This window comes from Thermobia domestica, chromosome 10 (assembly GCF_964235325.1).
Source record: "Thermobia domestica chromosome 10, izTheDome1.hap1.1, whole genome shotgun sequence".
Classification (NCBI taxonomy): domain Eukaryota; kingdom Metazoa; phylum Arthropoda; class Insecta; order Zygentoma; family Lepismatidae; genus Thermobia; species Thermobia domestica.
In genome coordinates, this window is record NC_137463.1 from 210,363,520 (window position 1) to 210,382,238 (window position 18,719).

General features: G+C 36.6%; 1 protein-coding gene across 3 annotated transcripts in view; it reads left to right on the top strand.

The window, feature by feature from the left end:
• LOC145662967 (suppressor of lurcher protein 1-like) overlaps nucleotides 1-18,719 on the top strand; it is a 392,235-nt gene that overhangs the window by 311,116 nt on the left and 62,400 nt on the right. The window lies entirely within an intron of this gene.

An 18,719-nucleotide genomic window follows, 5' to 3' on the forward strand; every position in this document is an offset into this window, starting at 1 on the left:
TTAAACACACACAATGAAAAATTGAAACCAGTGGATGTCTATTACACAGAGGTTCAGAAACGAGGCAGAGGGAGAGAGAGAGAGCGACAGAGAGAGAGAGAAGGGGAGAGAAGAAGAAAAAGAAAAGGAAGAACAGATAAAAATGCGGAATTTAAATGTACCGGTAGTAGGAAAAACCTAACATTATAAAGTTCCGTTTCCAGAAATCCAACAGTAATATAGAAGTAACCTTTGTTTTATATATTTTTCTGGACTATTCGAATATATAGAGAATGCTTGAAATATTCATTAAGTCACTTAAAAAGAAGTAGGGTACTCAATTCCCGGTAGAGCTGTAGATCTCCGAAACACATATAGGATAATGTCAAAAGTTTAACAAACATGCTTTGTTCCTGGTCTTCTCCGGAGATTTATCTGTTCCAAACATCCAGTGGATATTTCATCTATTGCGGATGTAACGTAATTCGAACAGATAGAATGAATACGTTAGAGCTCAGACGGGTCATTGCGTCAGTCGGATGATGTTGGTTAGCTTACGAATCACCACTGGGTCGAGGATTCGAACCCGTAGTGACCCGATGATTCGATTGCGACTCGGTAACCCAGAGGATAAAAAGAGATTTTAATTATTCTCTTCCGTTTAAACAGTATTTCTTTCAGAGATGATCAGAACTGGAGATGTTATTCCCAGAGCATGAAAACACGACGCCAAAGTTCCCAGTTTATTAGATTTTCCAGACTGGGTCGATCAGAATCTTGCTCCATTTTAACACTGGAACACGCACACGCACATAAAGTTTGTGTGTGAGAGAGAGGGGGGAGAAGAGAAAACGCAAAGTCAGGATAGGGAAATGTCCAGAAAGACAGAGAGAGAGAGAGAGAGACGAATATAAATATGAAATATACTTATCATTATAGTGTATGATGAAGGATGTACACACTGTTTACTCGATATCTCGCCAGTGATGCCTTGTAGGTTTTGCAACGGAAAATGAATCTCTGTTTGCAACCATTATTTTATACGAAAAAATTATCCTACCTGACGGGGAATCGAATCGAGATTTTCCATTTCGAAGTCAAGCATGATACCACTACTTCACCGATTGCTCTTCCCAAACATTAACAAACAGTGCAGTATTTCTCTCCGAGAACGATGACACGAAAAGTATATACTGCAGATCAATGAAGTGTTTCGAATGTCCTGGTAATTATCTTACCTTTCCCAACTAGGGAGCTCCTTCGTGGCTAAGCGGTTAGCGTAGGGGCCTTTGGCGTGGGAGACCCAGGTTGATTTCCGGCGGGAGCTGATGTGGTTCGGATTCCGCGTTAAACAGTAGGTGCCGTCTCATATAGCCTCGCTGCTGAAAGGGACGTTAAACTCAAAATCAACTCAACCCTTTACCAACTAACATTCGTAAACCGTCTCTATCGTGACATAGGTGTTTGCTTCCACATTCTTAAGTATTGCTCGTGTAGTATGAGAGGTCGATTCTTCACAACCACTTTGTGAAAATACAACTTTGGCGTGAACAGGATTTGAGCCTATAATGGATAGGTGTACTATTTGTAAGTCCATTACATTACCTCTACACTATCATGACACTTGAAACCATAAGCCAAATATTATTTACTTCAGCACTAATTTTTGGAACGAATCGACTTCTTCCTGAAAGGTTATTTACACCAAAGTCACAACAAAATTCATTTATTCGACAACCTAGAGACAAATTAGAGCCCACTAATAAAGGAAATAGTATACAATCCAGAAAAAAATTTCAGAAATAAAAACATTTCCCGTGCAAGTTCAAAAGTACGCGAATAATAATAATAATAATAATAATAATAATAATAATAATAATAATAATAATAATAATAATAATGTTTACAGTATAGTTCTCTATTATTATTATTATGTATACATACATTTTTAATCATGTATATCATTGTCTTTTCATAGCTGAGTATCTCGAAAAGTAATACTATAAAATTTGGTCCTATTAATTCAATTTTTCTCACATTTGATAGCAATTAATGACCTAACCTTACATGTCACTAATTGTCCTCCCAAGCCTTTGGCTCGCCTGCAAAATTGATTGAACGCTAGCGACATATATTAGAATAAGCAGGAAGCAGTGTAACTAGCTATAACTATTAACCTGACTGCGAAATATTAGCAGCGTGATTCACTAACGAACTGGAAGAATAAGTTTATGGAAGTTGTTGAACCCCTTCCCGTATTAGGATACGCATTTTAATTGAAGTGTAACGACAAAACCTCGTAAGATATTCTATTTTTTGCATAAATGTTGAACCCCTTACCTTTCGGTTATATCCTTTAATCAAGGTGGCTTGCTTCCCAGCTGGAGCTCATGTGCTTTGGATCCCACGGTAAGCTTCAAATCCACTACCCATATGACCTTTGCTGTTGAAAGAAACTAAACACCAATTCAATTTTAAACGACATGATAAAATTCCAGCTTAAGGTGAGTATTAACTATGTTCTAAAATTCATTTCAAACATACCAACCGTTTTACCATAATACGATCACATACAACAAACAATGTCGATTTCAATGTGGAGAAAGTAATATAGAAGAAGTTTCGCACCCCCCTTCCATTCTGGAGAGATGATTCTGGAGAGTTCTATTCGTTTCTCTTAAAACTCCAGAAGATTCTACAAATTTCTATTCCTTGTATTCGAATAGACTTGGGCTTAAATTTATCGGATAAATCACCAATCAGCTTAGCGACTGCAACAGACTAAGAATTCAATACTAATCTAGGTCATTTTGAACTATTTATTTTCACACTTTACCGATAGGGCTGAACTTATATATAATCAGAGCGTCATTGTTTTTTTTATCTTAGCGACCACAAAAACAATGGATTCGATAGTAATATCGGTCATTTCAAATTGTTTTTACACACTACTGCCACTGCTAGGGATCCCCAGAGTATTTACGTCTTCAGATTGTAAGCATATAAATCAAGTTTGGTTGAAATTTCTCCAGGTGTTTGAGTTATGTTGGAAAATACCGTATATATCTATATATATATATATATATATATATATATATATATATATATATATATATATATATATATATATATATATATATATATATACTAGCAGCGTTCACCCCGCTTCGCTGCGGTCACCCCGGAACGCAATAAACTTTGTTACTTAGATAATTTTTACTTTTTCGCTTTCAAGTGATATGATAAAAACCATAGAAGATTGCAGTAAATGTTAACATTATATCGCCTGTCATTTATGTTAACCCGCCCCGCTTCGCTGCGGTCACCCCGGAAGTTTTCGCTTTCAAGTGATATGATAAAAACCATAGTAGATTGCAGTAAATGTTAACATTATATCGCCTGTCATTTATGTTAACCCGCCGAGTGACACGGTCATGCGGGTTGCATATAAATACGTTTATTTTTATACCTATGATGAACTAACAAAGGATTTGTACGTTATGGACACTTGAATGGTCAATTATCTCAAGACACTGGTAATTAAAAATTAAAGTGATATGATAAAAACCATCTAGGGTCCAAATCCTAATAACCCCCCAAAAATAAAAGAAATTGGTTCAGCCGTATTAGCGTGATGAGGTAACAAAGGATTTGTGCGTTCTCTTTTATATATAAGATACTTACTTTTACGTATACGTAACATTTTTCACTAAATACTGTTGCCTTCAGAAGCTGAATTATAACTCCATAACTTAGTACACTCTTTACAAAATCGATATAGCCTCTGGTATTCCATGTGTGTTCTTGTCTCACTTGACCTGGGATCGATCCTAGTATTCACAACAATAAATCGCAGTAGTAGTACTTGCGTTACTAGATCTCAATTTTGTGCCCCTGGGTTCCTGGCTCAGATGTCATGGCCAAGGGTAAATAAGACCAACCCCCTCTAAATTTTGGCGGAAGTACCTTGGTCCACTCCCTAAATTTCGGGAGGTACCTAAAATCACCCCTATTAAATTTTGGAAACAGATAAATTTAAAAATTTGGTATTATAGTATAGGACCAGGATATGTATCTCTATAAATTTTTGGGGTCCATCTTGTTCCCTTTCAATGGGTAAAAAATTGCCAAATATGTAAATTTCGCAGATTTTTTTTATCTAATTTGATGAGGCTTTATTATCTTAAATAGTTTTATATGAGTGAGTACATGAGTCAATTCCCTTTTATAGGACATTGGTACATTGATGCTCCCCTCTTAAATTTTGAGAGGAGTATCTAGGACCACCCCCTAATTTTAGGAATTGTCAGAAAACAATAATAGATGTTTTCTTTAACTCGAATATACGTATATGCCATTGTAAATTTGGGTGATCCATATCGTACTCTTTCATGGGCATAACATTTCCAAAAGTTCAAACTTTGAAGATTTTCGACCTATTTTACCCTTTTGATGTGTATTTATGACGTTATATAGTTATGTGGATGAGCATAAGTGTCCACTTTCTTTTCTAAGACATGGCTACATTAACGCACTGCTCTAAAATTTTGGACAGGGTACACAGGATACAGGGTACACCGGGGATTTGCAGGGTACACAATTGTCAGAAAATAAAATTTGGTAAATTGTGTAGGACCCACTGTAAGATGTGTGGTTCACTTTGTTGTATTTCAAGGAGAAAAATGGCCAAATATTCCAAATTTGGAGGTTTTTGACCTCCCCTTTGGTAAGGCCTTATTATATGGGTAAGCATATGAGTTCATTCTCTTTTATAAGTCATGGGTGTATTTCTCTAAATTTTTGAGAAAGGTACACTCATGTCCAAAATTATTGTCGCAGGTTATAAATATGTTGTTGTAGGAATATAATTTGATAACGAATTCGCCAAGTATTTCTTATAACGTTAGTATGTGTATAGTCGGCAAAGACATGTATGTGGCAAATTTCATGTCAAGAGATTGATTGATTGATTTTGAGTTTTACGTCCCGTTCAGCAGCGAGGCTATATGAGACGTGGACCTACTGATTAACGTGGAATCCGAACCACATGAGCTCCCGCCGGGAATCGAACCTGGGTCTCCCGCGCCAAAGGCGCGTACGCTAATCGCTTAGCCACGGAGGAGCTCTTTCATGTCAAGAGAGCAGTAAATAAGAACAATAAAACGAAAATAGAACTTTCTTGTCCATTTAGCAACATTTTGTTTTACTCATTCTAATTTTCGTATCTATAACTATTTTCCTATGAAATTTACCACAAATATACATTACCCGAATATACACATAATAACAATATTAAAATTACCTTGCAAAATCATTATCAAATTATATTCTTATAAGAAGACAGTTATAGATGCAACAATTATTTTCTCTTCGCTAAATGTTCTCTAGAAACCACTGTAAAATTGATTGGGCCTCTTTATTCCCTTCTGTGGGTAAAGAATCACCAAAAAATATAAACGTAAAAATACATCGTACCACATGGTAGGTTATTGATCTAATTTATCTTCTTTGATGCAATATTAACATGTTATATGATTATATCATTGAATATAGGAGTCAATTCTTTTTCATAAGTCATGTACATTGATACACACTTGTTACATTTTTTTTGGGAGAAATACATAGAACAATCCTTTAAAATTGGGAATTGTGATAAAAACAACAATTTGCTATTAGTCATGTTTTCTGTATGAGATGGGAATTTTTATTGTTCTACTGCAAGATTCATGACATTCCAATAAACATTTTCTTTTAAGTGAGTGAATGAATTTTCAAAATAAAATTTCAACCAAATGTTTTCCAAACTAAAAAAAAAAAATAAATAAATAAAATAAAATAAACAAAAATGTTCAAAATAAAATTTCAACCTAAAAATTTCCAAACCAATATTTTCAAACTAAACATTTCCTGGAATTGATAGTTTTTATTCTGGTGGATTTTTTTCTTTGTTAATTACGAATTTAGGGATTAAAGATTAATTTCTGGGCTTTTGTCAACTATATGGCAATGTTAGGCCGTCATACGTATGAGTAATGACGTCCGTCGGTGATTACACGGCCTGGGACAATTATGTTAAGTACCACCCCGGCATTTTTCTAGTGTGAATAAGGTAAACCAAGGAAAAACATCACTCAGGATGACTAGACTGAAAAAGCTGTTACACCTTTTCGACCGAGTGTTCCCACCGGCACTCAAATCCGGCACCGAGCTCCCTCGTGGCTAAGCGGTTAGCGTACGCGCCTTTGGCGTGGGAGAACCGGGTTCTATTCCCAGAGGGAGCTCATGTGGTTCGGATTCCACGTTAATCAGTAGGTCCACGTCTCATATAGCCTCGCTGCTGAAAGGGAGGCTAAACTAAAATCAACTCAACTCGAATCCGGCACCACTATTAATTATTAATTTATGTACTATGTAGGGGCGTTGATTAGCAGATTTCTTCGAACAGTGACACGCATACTGTGATGATAATAACATTTTATGTCATTTCTACACTTGCATTTAATAATTCCTCTTTTTCCCACTTCTACCTTCAAACGCCAGAATTGAAGACGTAAAAGAGTAACGAACTACACTGGTTTGAGAAGTTTCCGTTGAGTAACTTCATCAAGGGACTTCATTAACTTAGGTCTTCATTAATTGGAGCCTTCGGGAAAGTTAGAAACGAAAGAAGAAGAAGAAGAAATAACATTATGAAGCAACAAAGTGTTTAAATAAGCTGTACTCCTTTGCCATTCATGATATAATAACTTGCTAATTATCTTCACCAACATTTCTATTATTATGCCAAGAGCAGAAACTGAAAGACTGACATATCCTTCTTCCCCAAGATAAATAAACTATTTCTCAGTAAAATTGAAAATGTTTGTAACGCTAATGTAATAATTATAATAATACTAATAAATTATTAATATTGAATAATTATACAAATCTGAACTCTTGCCATTGAAACAATAGGGAAAAAATTAAATATTTGAGTTTAACGTCCCACGATTATGCTCTTTCGGCTAAGGGAGACGATGATTAAAGCAAGTGAATAATGATGGAAGAATTGCTGGAATAAAAAGAGGGAGGAAACGGGAGTACCCCGAGAAAACCTACGAATACAATATTGCCCACCATAAACTAAATTTGATCGGGGATCGAACCAGCGACTCACGCTCCAGAGGTAAGCGCTCTACTGAGCCTCCATGCCCTCCTTGAAACAATAGGGTCTAGAATTAATTTTTAGGTTAATTGGTCCTGCCTGTTTGTTATTTAGTATCATGTACCTAACTCTATATGTGCGTGAGCCCCACCTTTGATATATGGTTATTGTATTATATTCAATTATAAACTGATCCTCTGGAAAGCAAAAACAAAAATGAGACATGGAATGTATTAATGAAACACACAAAGCGAAAGGAATTAAATTTCTGCCATTTAATTGCTTAGTCAGTCACATAATTTAGATTTTTTTTTTTTTTTTGTCACTGTCTTCGGGAGAGAATCATCTTTACCGTTAATCACTTCTAGGTGCAAGACTTTAAACGGTCGACCGACGATTTCCACTGAAGTCGATACAAATCCACTACACTGAAGAAAAACAAAAAAACTGACTTGGAAACACCGAGACTACACAGTAGCAAAATCTTTCTGCCAATAAATTTCGGAACATTTGTTATTTCATGTCACAGTAGCTCGATGCTCTCCCGTGGGGTCCCTAGTTCAATAGATCTATTCTAACTCGCGCCAAGTCTACTTTGTAGTCAATAAACACCGTGTGCGTGGGTTTCCTCGGGATTCTCCCGTTTCTTTGTACTTCCTTCATTCCACAGTTTCATTCATCAGCATCACCGTCTCCCATAGTCACATGCATAATCGTGGGACGTAAAACTAGAAATTTCGTTTCATATTTTTTATTGCGTTAATAAAGTGTGTCTACACTTCCGGACACCAATTCCAAGTCTTATCCTAATCTCTCAAATATCTCTGGTTTTAGAGTTATGAGAGATTAATGTTCAGGTTTGGACTTAGTCAAATTTGCGAAAAAAAATCGCTAATTGCTATTAAGAATAACAATGAGATAAAAATACAAGAAGCAACCTCTGAACTACCAACTTTTAGGTTTAGAATCCTTGTGTAGAATAGATTGAAAGAAATCGATTCCGGAAACTGAATCAAACTTCCATTCACTGCATACCACGTAGCCTAATTTTTGTTATTCTCGTTTATCCATTTAGAATCTTAAGAATTTTATTTTATGTACGCGGTGGCTCAGTGGTAGAGCGTTCACCTCTGGTGTTTGGGGTTCCGGGTTCAAACCCTGCTCCCGCCAAGTGAACTTTGTGGTGGAAAAACACCGTGTGCATGGGTTTTCTCGGAGTTCTCCCGTTTCCTCCCACTTTCTTCATTCCACCATTTCATTCATCTCTCATCATCACCGTCTCCTTTAGCCTAACCGGCATAACCGTGGGGCGTAAAACTCAAAAATTTCAATTTTTATTTTATGTAAGGATTTCGATTCTCAAAATTTCAACATAAATAATTTTCCGAGTTCGTTTAGTTGTAGTACGACATCTTCAAATTTGAATTTTAACTTTATCAGACTTTTGTCCAATTTTGTCCATTTTTGTCCACACTACAAAAAAAAATTGTAGGGCTACAATTCAAATAAACGAGAGAGGTCCATTTCAAAATTTGGACATTTCGATTACCTGTAGTATGATACCTTCATATTCGAATTTTAACAAGCTTGGTGGTACAAAAATCTAATAAAAATTGGACAAAATTCTGAGCTTGTTAAAATTCAAATTTGAAGATGCACTACAGGTGATCCCCAACTTGCCAAAATTTTGAAATGGTCCTCCTTTGTTAATTTGAATGGTACAAAATTTTTCTTGTTTTGGATAAGAATGAACAAAAATGGACAAAATTCTGACGATGTCGCACTACAACTAAATGGATCCTAATTTTCCACTAAAAGAGGAAAAAAAGATTGTAAAAACATCTTCTAATGGTTCTTTATATTTTATTTTCAGCATGCATTATCTATTTTGTTTTTTTAGTTAACAAGAACATGCCAGAAGGAGGAAAATACTTGCTATTTTTCATCAGTTGTTATATCTTCATGTTATACATGCAATCGGATCGAAGAAATGTTTTGCTTTTGTTACTAATTCACAAAGAAGAGAATAGTCTTTCCTCTTTCGAAAGCAAAAGGAAACGAAAGACAAAAATCGGAAAAAAAATAAGGATTTTTGGTTTTCTGTGTCTTTTCCTGGTATGTTTTATATATGCACGTCATAGAACACTCATTTTAATTTAAAACTCCAACGGTCACAAAGTAAAAGTTCATTGTTAAACTGATTTCGTTGTCTTTTCCAGACATTAATTCATAAATAATTATCATTTCTGGGAACCAGTAAAGTATTTGTACATATCTTACTTCGTTCATGTATAAATATATGAACGTAGGAAATTACATATATTATCGAGTCTTATTTACATTCAACTGTGTCGTCCTCATTATGATTCTTCTATTAAATTATATTTTCTCTTGTTTTCTATTGTTCTAGTTTTGTTATAAAAAGGGAATAGCATAGGAATATAAAAGTATAAAATATTTTAAACAACAACAAAATAAAAAGATTAATTGAATTATTTTATAATTAGTTTTTAATAATATTTTTTATAAATTAAAACTAAACATCAAAGTCAGTTCCAGCAGTTGTAGCAAAATAAAACACCGAAAATGACTGTCAAAATGGCAAAATATGATTTAAACGTGATATTTAAGAAATAGCAGTTTATATTGCAAATATATTCATTGTGTTTTATGCCATTAACTAGCCCTCAGCTATGTAGGAGCCCCGCCCCAGGACCCCCGCGCTTGCTCGGGCTACGGCCTCGTCCCTCTTAAACTCACAATTCTACGGAATTTCAAGTCTCTTTTCCTATTTCAACTATCTAAAAGATAAGATTTGGTTCCCAAGAAAACGCCCATATAAGTAACATGGGAATTTCTTCACCCTTCCTTTAGACCCCCTAATAACGAAGAATATTCATTTTTAGCAATTTTCCTGTGGGGTAGTACCGGAATGCTACAATCATGCCAAATTTCATTGTTCTGATCCTGCCGGGAAAATGACTTAAGTCCCTAGACATTTTGTGGTGTAGAAGATGTCCCATATAAATAACATGAGAAAGATTTTTCAGTTCTCATGTTCAGAATTTATCAATAGTGTACTTTAACTCTGTTGATTTTACACTAAGATTTGTAAATAGCATTAATTAAAGACTTTGAAGTTATGAATAACCAGAGGACATCGAAACGAACAAAGACAAAAATACTAGAAACATTCAAATATTGGTATTATAATCCGCTTCCGGGTTTAAGACCCCCCGAAATCTTACTTTAAAGTATATGAAATATCTTGCAGAATTTTCTCATTTCCAGGCAAAGCCCCCCGAGAGTTAACAAAGCCCACAGAAATAAAATCGTAAATACGACACTGATGACAATGTATCAGTTGATGAGCACCCAATTAACCGTTTCGTAGAATTATCGTGACTACTTAGAAAATGTTTAGTATACGATTTTATTTTCATTTTAAATTCTGTAAGGTAAGGGGTAGGTCTGGTATTGAACACAACCCTACACTATCATAACATTCAGTAAACCAAAAGAGACAATTTTACTTGATCTTACACTGTCTGGTTCTTTGTATCAAGACGAAACTTCAGAATCTGTGAACTTAAAATAGCTACCTCCCACCTTTTCCGTTTTCGTCTTATTTGCACGGGTTTAACTAGCAGTATGGAAACCTAAACCTTTCCTATTTTACGAAAGAAAAGTGATACAATATCACATGAACAAATTTCTTTACCTTTAGCAAATTAAAATGATATAAACAAACTGAACTGTATGATGTGCTAAATCCCACTATGCCAGAGTTTCTCAACCTATGGTACGCGTATCACTAGTAGTACGCGAGCCGCTATTGGTGGTACGTACGACTTATGGCGATGATGCTTTGGTGGTACGCCAGTGTAAAAGGTTGAGAACCCCTCCACTATGCCCACCCAATACACTGGTAGGAACAGGTCAAACATGCAGCTTCCTCTGCTTCGTCGCAATGTTCGTGTCTTCTCGGTTTCATTTGAAAGAGAATATTCTTCTTATCACCGACAGTAATTGAATGTTAAAATGGACGGCGTTTCACCTTTGCAGAACAGACGACTTGGATTTGCTTCCAGTAAGGCAGCGAATGGACTTTTTTCCCTAGAAAATGTAGGTTTTAGAATAATTTAAATCTTATTTAGAGAGGCACAAAAGGAAGGGAACATGTTGTACCATTTGTTTAACGGAGGAAACGCCACTGCTTAATGCCTACCTCGAACTGGATATTCATAAAGTCAACTTTATTAAAATGCGAATAATAAGAGGAAAAAAAGAAGAGTTCAAAATTTATGCCAAAAAAGATAGATTGTTCTGCTGATTTTTGAAGAAGGAAAAAGAGCAAAGGACGACAAAGTAGAAATTGTTGTATATAACAGTTTATTGGATTACAGTTTGAAAATTATCCCTTTATATTTATATCTATATACCGTATCTTAAATGGAAATTAAGCAACAAAATAAATTGAAGGATTTAGTGAGAGAGGGGGTTGTGCCACTTCCACAAGAAATGAAAATAACTTGAGTTCTCTAAAGCATCGTGTTGCGTCATAATTTGTATAATAAAGTGTCTACTTTTTACTTCTTAACTTATTGTTAGGTAAATTATGCAAAAGGAAAAATGAAATGACATCCCATGGTTATGCCGGTTAGGCTAAAGGATGATGAGAGAAATGGTGGAATGAAGAAAGTGGGAGAGCCCCGAGAAAACCCACGATCACGGTGTTTGTCCACCACAAAGTCCACACGGCACGAACTGGGATCGAACCAGGGACCCCAAACACCGGAGGTGAACGCTCTACCACTGAGCCATCGCGCCCCCATTATGCAAAAGGAGAAATATGAATTTCAAAGTAAATAGCATTTATTATGAAATGCATAGTATAATGTTTGAAGTATACGTATGTGGAAAAATCAATATAGTACATCAGAAAGTTTTAACATGACTTAAATACTTTCGCCTGAGTGTAAATCATGTTCACAGTTTACATGTTAACTACAGAAAGACAGTATGTCTTATGGAGTATCTTCACTGTCTTTGTTTCTGTTGATCTTTGTTTTGGGTAAACACCATGAAAAACTGGACGAGTGTAAGATATTATTGCTATGGGATCTTTTAACTTCAGGGCTGATATGGGTCCCCATGTGAATAGAGTAATGGTATTTCTTCAAGAAGTGTAATCACATAAGGATAATCAACCACGAGATCTTTTCTGGTTTTGGAGCGATGAAATGGCATCTTCTTGAAGAGTTCCATGTCAAAATAGGTGTATTTGACGAAGAGTATGCATGGCAATGTTGTATCAAATATTATAACAGTTATTTTCATGATATGAAAGCTAGCACCGGATATTGCAATACTACTCTGTACTATTTTACTGTTCAACTGTCGATACCTCTTCTACTACCAAACCAGACACCATCGGCAAATGGCATAGCTCCTTCTGTCTCAAAATGCTGCTGAGGACGTACTCGTGAACTCAGAATATGTGCTGCAGAAAAGGCGGGAGCTGTCACATCTATATGTCCGCATATGACATATGTATGTCCTGATAATTATACAGAGATCTCTTTTTTTTTTTTACAGAATACCAAACTGTTATAATCAAGTAACAACTAATGTGGACATTTTTTCGAGCTACCCGGTGTTTGATAGAGCAATTAAACGAGTTTAGACGGAATAATATTACTTTTACACTCTTTTTTTGATACTGTTCTATGTTGTTGTTATTATTGTTGTCTTGTTTTCTTTTTCTTTCTTTTATTAGCATTTCCCTGTGTGAGAGAAATGGCAAAGTTATGCTGTATCTGGGAATTTGTTCAATAAATAAATAAATAAATAAATAAATATGACAGTAGAAGATTAGAAACGACAAAAACTAAAATTTTCAAGATTTGTCGCATAGCTCCCTCTCTCACTAGACCTCTGAATCGAGCATAAATTTAATAGGAAAATAGTATAGCAGCATTGCGTAATTCGTTTGAAAAATGCTACTGCAATTTTGAATGAGGTTGGCAATCCTGCAAGTAGCAGAACAATAGGACTAGAAACTGCGGCGAGAGAACAAATAACTCAGAAAATAGTGCCATTTACTGTGAGGAAAGAAGAAACAATGAAGGCTTACGAAAAGGGAAAAAGGAGGAGCTATCTGATTTTTTGTCTGATTAGCAGCCCAGGGTCAGAGAAAGAGAGAAGTGCTGCTACTTTTGTTCACCGAAAGTGTTCTAATTAAAATTTCACAAAAGTGAAAGGAACAAGAATCAACAAACGAATGAGAAACAAAGGGAAAGTGAATTAAAACACATTTAGAATGAAACGTCAGTGATTACTTTGAAATAAGAATAGGAATGAATAAAGAAAAAAGGAAGAATTTTTAAAGGAGAAAGGAGATAGTATAGGAATTATTGTTTCTCTAAGAATTTTAGGATTTTTAGATTTCTGGGCTTTTGGCATCTATGGCCATATTAGCCCGTCACGTTTGAGGGATGACGTCCCTCGGCTATCACACTACTCGGGGAAAGGGAAGGAAGAAAGGATTGGGGAGAAACTAAGCGGCCTGGGAAATATATCTATGTTAGGTACCACCCCGGCGCGGCAGTTGCTTGATGTGAATGAGGAAAACCTGGAAAACCTCATTCAGGATGGCTGGTCCAAAAAAAGCTTTTAAACTTTTTCGACCGAGTGCCCCCACGGGAAATCAAACCCGGGACCGCTCCCACCGAAGGTGAGAGCGTTCGCGACTGCGCTACGCAGGACCACTTACTGTTTCTCTCTCTCTCTCTCTCTTTATCTCTCTCTCTCTCTCTCTCTGGGTAAAATGCTTGGTTCATCAATACGGAACGACTTTAACCTGAATTTCAGACAAAACAAAGGCGCAGCTTTTGTATCTTACACATTAAAACATGCATTGAAATTGTTCGATTGAAATGTCTTATTTCACTGTACGTCTGGTGAGAAACTACCCTCTGTAAAGTAACCACTGAATAAACCAAAATTACACGTAGGGCATAATAAACTACATACATGTTCAGAAAACAGTGCAGGGTGCCCTATCAGTCAGGAGACAGTATCAAAGTGCACTATGGAGAACACATAATTACAAGTGATTTTTCTTAAATAGTTTAAACTGGCCGCAAAATATCAATAGTGCATTAATTGGGTTACTAATGTTTAGTGAACTCATGACTCACCACTTGATTTGTGACTCATGACTTTGATTTGTGAAATTTCGTGTCGGTGATAGAACATTGAAAAATGATCACCGCGGCTACTGAGCAACAGGATGCACTAATGAGCTCCTCAGGAACACTTGTAGAAACAGACTTTCTGGAAAGTGTTTTGTGCAATTGCACATTTGTTCAGCATACACCATACCACACATTGACGGATCTAGCCTGGGGGGGGACCTAGCCCTCCAGTTTTTTGAGTGACAAGAATAATTTAAGCTTTATTAATATATTTTTGCAAGTTTATAGTAAACTCATGATATCATAGTCTAGGTTCTGGCTGCCTCCAGTTTTTGTCTTCTAGATCCGCCACAGTTACCACTGTCCTTCGGCTGCCTCACACAAGCAGAAAGTTGAAAAAGTTGGAGTGTATTGATACCCATCATCAAGAATCTGCTTTTAGAGATGTGCAGTTCTCTGACGTTTTAAGTGTACGGAATATCTGGGCAAGCATTCTGCATAATATTGTCACTTCTGATGAAAAATTAAACTACCACGTCAATCATAAATGGTCAGAATAGTTGTTGAATCGTAATTAACCATAAACCCTTTCCCGCTGGAGGTGTTGCTTCTAGAACAGCCCTGGCCACGGCGAGCAGATAGTGGAAACTCTCCTCGTGAACGCTCACGAGCATTCTACGAGCAAATACCGTTGTTCGTGCTTCGTGAATCTTCGGGTTTTATCCTTAGAGGAGCGGAAGTGTTGTCAACCTTGGCGGTAATCACCAGCTTACCAAATAAAAAAAAAAGTATGTATAGTAACTGATTGCCATTTAGTGTATAGTGTTTTTTACAATGTGGTAACCGTTAACTATAGACAACACAAACTGGTAACAGCAATCAAATGATAAACTATGTACGTTCCTTTTCTTCTTTTTTCTTTCCTTTTGTTAAAGAAGGATGTGGTGGAACCAAACCATCGCTTACATTTATAAAAATTTGCCAGTTTGCCCAATGGAAAACCAGTTTTCAATATATATATATATATATATATATATATATATATATATATATATATATATATATATATATATATATATATATATATATTATCAAGTTCTTAATCCGAGTGTTACGCGCCTTTGGCGTGGGAGACCCGGGTTCGATTCCCGGCGGGAGTTCATGTGGTTCGGATTCCACGTTAATCAGTAGGTCCACGTCTCATATAGCCTCGCTGCTGAAAGAGACGCTAAACTAAAATCAACTCAATTAATCCGAGTGTGGGTATGTTGTTTCGCTTTTTAGGAAAACAGATAATCTGTTGATACGAAAAAAAAAAAACAATACTGTAGCACTTGTTTGTAATTATCTAAGTATTATCTCCAGAAAATTAGCTTATGCATGTATGTGTGTACGAATAGGCTTAGCAAGGGGTTGGTTGTGGAGATTAGAAGCCACTATCAATAGGAAGAATAGTATTTCTTACTCCACTTTTAAAGTGGGGCCGCGGTGGCTCAGTGGTAGAACGTTCACATCTGGTGCTTGGGGTCCCGGGTTCGATCCCAGCCCCCGCCAAGTGAACTTTGCGGTGGACAAACACCGTGTGCGTGGGTTTTCTCGGGGTTCTCCCATTTCCTCCCACTTTCTTCATTCTATCATTTCATTCATTACTCATCATCACCGTCTCCTTTAGCCTAACCGGTATAACCGTGGGACGTAAAACCCAAAGATTTCATTTCATTTTTTCCACTTTTAATGTTACTTTGACCGCAAAGAATCAAACAAAATATTAAGAGAGCCAAAGAGATTTTCCATTTTTAAGAGTGACCATTAGTGGGTACCATTAGTTTTTTTTTTTTTTTTTTAACAAAAAGTGTCTTTTTAATAAGGAAAAATATATTGTCCCTGGCTGGTTGCTTGCCGGTAGCTTGTTAAAAGTGAAAAAGAATGTTAAATCATATCAACGACTGAAGCTACACGCTTGTCTTTCTTCGATAGTTACTGACTGGTTTTGAAAGTCACGATGTTGTAGGCCTACTGTAACAGCGTAAACTTGGAAGGGAACGTTCCAACTGAATGATACGAACAATTATTCCCAATGTCTTGAACATGAAACGTGGATTGCACGGATAACGCTTAAAGTGGGCTGGACTGCACTGGAATTTCCTTCCGGCAAATTAGTGTTTGGTCGGAACTCAGTTCTTCTGTGTAATTGTCTCTTAACAACATTTGAACATTTCTTTTAGATAATAATATCTAACTAACTCTATGGCCTATGGAACCCGAAGGTTCAATGCGGCGTTTACAACATATTTCCACTAACTTCTGTCCTTAGCCAACTGGATCCAGTTTCTACTCTGTACTCTTATTTCTGCAAGATCCATCTTAATATTGTCTTCCCATCTACGTCTAGGTCTTCCTAGTGGTCTTCTTCCAATTGGGTTTTCAGTTAAAATTATGAAAGCGTTTCTAATTTCTTCCATTCTGGCTACACGGAATGGCCACCTGAGCCTTCTACACTTAATGACCCTAACAATGTTAAGCGAGCGGTATTCCTCGTTATGAATTTCCTCCAATCCCCATTTACATCCGTCTTTGGTCCGAATACTACTACTACTACTACTACTACTACTACTACTACTACTAATAATAATAATAATAATAATAATAATAATAATAATAATAATAATAATAATAATAATAATAATACGCATTATTATTATTATTATTATTATTATTATTATTATTATTATTATTATTATTATTATTATTATTATTATTTTCAACCTCCCGTCGTTCTGCTATCAATCTAGCAACGAAAGGCGTTCACAACTTAGCAAACGTGAAGCGAGTGACGAGTTACAGACCGAGTGCTAATGTAATACAATGTCACGAATTGTGTAAGCAAGCTAAAAAAGGCCTGAAACAATTCGTTTTCGATTTTTGCAGTCGTTTTTACGTCTGTAAGCTGACATGTTTAATATTAGTTTCTTTCTTTCTTTCTTTCTTTTTCATTTGTTAGTTACTTCAACGCTAACTGTAACCTCTATCATGCGTCTTCCTGAATCAAAAAACGTACCAATTTTATTTCCTGCAGTGTTTTCGCGTCACTGCTTTCGAAATGGGGAGGGGGAGAGCACACCTGCACATTTCACGCTTGCGTCTGCTCAATGCTTCAACATCGTGCGAATTTGTGACCAGGCTTGGCCGTAGGTTTTTTACCATCATGTGTGGTTGGCAACACTTATCGGATGCAGTGGAAGGGGCGGAGCTACCAACACCTGTGCTCACCTGTTCTTATCTCCGCTCGTTGTCGCTCACGCTTCGGCTCCGGGAGCCAATTCATGGGCAGGCCTGTTCTAGAAGAATGGTCCGTAGAGAGGATGATCCATAATTACTTTCTTTGTCGAGGCGAAGCTATCACTGAAGATTATTATAGTGCTGACCAGGCCGGTAGCCAGTCCAAAAATGTAGGGGAGGCCCGGCTTAAGTTACAGGGGGCGGGGACCGATCCAAGCATATTATAGTTCATCACCATGTTATACATCATTTGCAAGCCTATATGGGGTCAGCAAAAATCTAGGGGTGCCGGCCCCCTAGATCCGCCTGGATACAGGCCTGGTGCTAACTAACCTCCATAAAAAGCACTGCAAACTTGTCCGCAAACATCCAGCAACAGTAAATAAATAAATAAATAAAACATGGTGTCCTCATATTGCACAACAATGCAATACCGAAATGCTCACAGGACAGTTAAAGCTCTGTATGAGTTGCAGCACGAAAGCCTTTCTCTTCCACCTATTCTTTTGACCTCTCTCCCAAAGACTACCTACCATTTCATCCGGTATATCGACTACTTCTTGACACGGAAGAAGTAATTTTTGCAGTGTGTAGATGAGGAACTCTTCATGTCGTTGACTTTACTCTTCTTACGTTATGGAATACAATCGTTATCAGATTGATATTAAAAGTATATTACAGCAACCAGAGACTCTGGGGTGACTGTGCGGTTGAGGAACTCTTCATGTCATTGACTTTACTCTTCTTTCGTTATGGAATACAATCGTTATCAGATTGATATTAAAAGTATATTACAGCAACCAGAGACTCTGAGGTGACTGTGCGGTTGAGAAACTCTTCATGTCGTTGACTTTACTCTTCTTACGTTATGGAATACAATCGTTATCAGATTGATATTAAAAGTATATTACAGCAACCAGAGACTCTGGGGTGACTGTGCGGTTGAGGAACTCTTCGTGTCGTTGACTTTACTCTTCTTTCGTTATGGAATACAATCGTTATCAGATTGATATTAAAAGTATATTACAGCAACCAGAGACTCTGGGGTGACTGTGCGGTTGAGGAACTCTTCATGTCGTTGACTTTACTCTTCTTACGTTATAGAATACAATCGTTAT